A 4,502-nucleotide genomic window follows, 5' to 3' on the forward strand; every position below is an offset into this window, starting at 1 on the left:
TCTGTTTCTATGAGTTTGACTATCTAGACGCCTCAGGTAAAGGGGGATCATGCAGTGTTTGTCTTTCTGTGACTGGCTTATTTCACTTAGCATAATGCCCTCCTTGTTTATTCATGTTTCACAGGTTGCAGGACTTCCTTCTTTTTAAGAGTTGAAATATGATACATGGTGTGCATTTACCACCTTTTCTTTATCCATTTATCTGTCAGCAATCATCTACGTTGTTTCTGCTTCTTGGCTATTGTGAATGATGTGGCAGTAATCACAAGAGTACCAGTATCTCTTTGAGATCCAAATTCTGACTCTGGATAAATATCCAGAAGTGGGATTGATGGTAGTTCTACTTTTTATTTTTTAAGGAACCTCCATACTGTTTTCCTTAACATCTGCACCATTTTAAATTCTCACCATTAGTGCACAGAGTTTGCAGTTTCTCTGCATCCTTGCTCACAGTAGTAGTTTTCTGTATTTTTGCTTGTTTGTTTTATTAAATACTGGCCATCCTAATGGATGTGAGGTAATATCTTATTATGGTTTTGATTCACATTTCCCTGATGGTTAGTAATGTTGATCATCTTTTCATATACCTGTCAGCCATTTTTTGTCCTTGGAGAAATGTTTATTCAAGTCCTTTACTCATTTTAGAAATCAGGTTATTTGGGGTTTGTTATTGAGTTGTAGGAGTATTTAATGGTTTTGGATATTAACTCCTTGTGAGATACATGGCTTGCAAATATTGTCTCCCATACCATAGGTTGCTTTTTATCTCTTTATTGTTTCCTTCACTGTACAGAAACTTTTTAATTTGATGTAGTCCTACTTTGTATCTTTCTTTCTTGCCTATACTTTTAGTGTCCTATCCAATGAATCCTTTGAATTACATGCGCTATGAAGCTTTTACCCTAGTTTTCTTACAGTTTTACAGTTTTAGATCTTATTCTGTCTTTAATCTATTCTTACTTTATTGTTGTGTGTAGTGGAAGATAGGAGTGCAATTTCATTCTTTTGCATATGGATATCCAATTTTCCCAATAGCTTCGTTGAAGAGACTATCCTCTCCCTATTTAGTTTTGGCACACTTTTTGAAGATCATCGGACCCTGTAAGTGTGGATTTCCTTCTGCGTCCTCTATTCTGTCCTGTTGTTTTATATGTCTGTCTTGGATATCCCAATACCACTTTGTTTTGATTACTATAGCTTCGTAATGTTTAAAAATCAGGAAGTGTGAGGCCTTCAGCTTTGTTCTTTTTCCTCAAGATTGTTTTGGCTAATCAGGGCCATTTGTGGTTCCATTATAAAATTTTAGAATTGTTTTTCCTCTTTCTGTGAAAAAAATACCATTGGGACATTCATAGGGATTGCATCAAATCTGCAGACCATTTTGGGTAGTATAGACATTTTAACAATATTCAGTCTTCCAATCCATGAGCATTTAATTTTCTTTTGTGTTATCTTTATTTTAGCAATGTTATTAGTATACAAATCTTCTGCCTCTTTGGTTAAACTTTTTCCTAAGTAATTATTTTTTATGCCTTTGAAAATGGGATTGTTTTCTTAACTTTCTTTTTGTTAAGTGTATAGAAATGCAATTGATTCTTATATGTTAATTTTTTATCCTACAACTTTGCTAAATTCATTTATTATTTCTAATATTGTGTGTGTGTGTGTGAGAGAGAGAGAGAGAGAGAGAGAGAGAAAGAGAAAGATCTTTAGGGTTTCTACATAAAATACGTCACTTGCAAATAGGTAATTTTACTTCTTCCTTTCTGATTTGAATGCCTTTTTAAAAAAAATTAATTTATTTGACAGAGATCACAAGTAGAGAGAGAGGAGGAAGCAGGCTCCCTGTTGAGCAGAGAGCCCAATGCAGGGCTCAATCCCAGGACCCTGGGATCATGACCTGAGCTGAAGGCAGAGGCTTTAACCCACTGAGCCACAGGTGCCCCAGATTCGAATGCCTTTCATTTCTCTTTCTTGCCTAGTTTGCTCTGGCTAGCACTTCCAGTATTATGTTGAATACAAGAGATTAGAGGGGGCATCCTTGCTTGTTCCTGATCTTAGAGTAAAAGCTTTGTTTTTCACCATTCCATATGATGTTAGCTGTGGGATTTTCACATATGGCCTTTATAATGTTGCAGGAATTTCCTTCTGTTCCTAGTTTGCTCATTTTTTTAATTGGGTTGTCTTTTTACTGTTGCGTTGTAACAGCTCTTTATATATTCTAGATACAAGTCCCTTATCAGAGATATAATTTACAAATAATTTCTTCCATTCCACAGGTTGTCTTTTTACTTCCTTATGGTGTCTATTGAAGGACTAGTGTTTTTACTTTTAGCTTTATCATGCACTTGCAGTTTTTTGTATAAAGATCCAAATTAATTCTTTTGTCTCTGGATATCCATTTATCCCAGTACCATTTCTTGCAAAGGCTGCTCTTTTCCCATTGATGGCCTTGGCACACTTATTAAAAATCAGCTCTCCATAGACAAGTTGGCTTATTTCTGAACTCTCAGTTCTGTTCCAAAGATATATATGTCTATCTCTTTGCCAGTACACTGCTCAGATTATTTTTCAGTCATCTTTTCATTTTTCATCACTAGCTGAGTAACCTCAGAAAATTTAGTTTCTTAGGCTCCGTTTCCTTATTTGTAAATTGGAAATACAATCCCCATTCCCTCTCAGCATCGTTGTCAGGAATAAACAAAAATATAATAAAGATTTTATTACTCAGTGCTTATCACATCATGCTCAATTTAAATAATTTTTAATGGAAATATGCTTTCCTTTAATGTTTCCTTTGCTTCCAGCTAATCCTAATAAAGACTGTTGTACTTCTAAATGCAAGAATTGATTTAATGAGAAAAGGTTGGCATATTCCTGTCCCACCACCAGGATTCAACATGTTCTTACCTGAAGAGCATGCCATTTTATCATGTGATCCTTTCATTCATCCATTTGCTTATTTATTCATTCATCTTTGCTGTCTATTAAGTTGCAGGGCACTTACCTGCTTTCCCCAATAATTATAGCACAGAAGTGCTGGCCTAGTCTTCTCCAGCCATTTCTTATATCCACACTGATAAACCAATATATTGGCACTGTTTCTGAACCTACCTTCAGTGATAACCGTCTTTATTTTGCTATCCACCAGCATTAGGTTTAGTTATTACTGCAACAATTACATCTCAAATTTTAAATTCTCAAATTCTCTTCCTTAATCAGCCTCCTTACTTTATTCACAATGAATTGGGATTAGATCCTGACCTCTAATTCTTCAGCCTCTCCATTTTCCTAGTCCATGGCCTCTTTTCTGGCCCTGTTTGCCTCTATGTAAGCATTTTTGGTCAACAATTCAATGAGACAATCTCTTTCATTCTAAGATCCCATGGTCACTTGAAAGCAAAAAAAGCTCACTATCAATTTTAGCTGCTCATTTCCTCAAGCCCCTAAGCATTCATTGCTGAGAAAGCCAAAAAGCGTTTCCAGCTTGTTCCTGATATTCTTTAGTCCATTCTTGGGCTCCCTCAGATGCTAATATTATTCAATGTAAATATATATACATATCTATTTGTAGGTAGGCTTGAACTCAAGACCCTGTGATCGAGAGTTACGCACTCTAGTATTATTCTTACTGTCTCCTGGTTAGTTCTATTTTGTCTGTAAATCAGTGGCAATCTTCCCATCCTAAAATATCTCATTCAACTTCTTAAACATTGCTTCTTCATCACATCTGTAAAGAGTACTCCTTATTTGGTGCACTGACCTTTTAGTTTGTATTCATTCCCTAAAAAATATGCTTTGTGTGCATTAGAGTTAACATAGCAGGCCTCAAGATTGCTCTCTTTAGAAGGACCTGCCTGCACAGTTGACTCTTGGTTGGAGCCTGAGCACTTTGCTTTGGAAAATTCCATGTTTTTCAGATAACACTGTTTTGCCTGCTTGGGGTACTTAATACCTGCTTTCCTTCTGGGAGTCTGGAGTTTTTATAGTTATGGTGTTGGTCTTTGTGCCTACGTGACCAGCCTCCAGTAAAATACTTGTGGACTCGGAGTCTCACCTGGGCATCTGTGGGCAGAAAGGCTGAATATGTGTAGGAAGCCTATGTGTAGATTCCTCCAGATTCTGTGTGTTTTTCCCCCTTGCTCATCCTGTTGTGTATCCTTTCTCTAGAGTCAGCCATACCCAGAGTCCTGCAAATTCTAGTCAGTCTTCAAATGTATAGGTCTGTGACCATGTCCTTCCTTCCCACCCTTAATTCAAACTGCTCTCTAAAGTTTGATCTCTTTATGGTGTCTTTTCTTAGTCCATAACAGTTGTTGACAATACTCTTGCTTCGAGAAACTCTCCTTCCTTGACTTCGACAAGAAACTGCAGCCATATTTGAACTCCTTCCTCTCTGCTCCCTCACCCATTACTCCTTCATTCATTTAGCAGACATTGACTAAATGCCTGTATGTGCCAGGCACTGTGCTCAGTATACATGAGTGAGTGAAACAGCTGTG

This window comes from Enhydra lutris, unplaced genomic scaffold, assembly GCF_002288905.1.
Source record: "Enhydra lutris kenyoni isolate GAN:26980312 unplaced genomic scaffold, ASM228890v2 scaffoldscaffold50, whole genome shotgun sequence".
Lineage (NCBI taxonomy): Eukaryota > Metazoa > Chordata > Mammalia > Carnivora > Mustelidae > Enhydra > Enhydra lutris.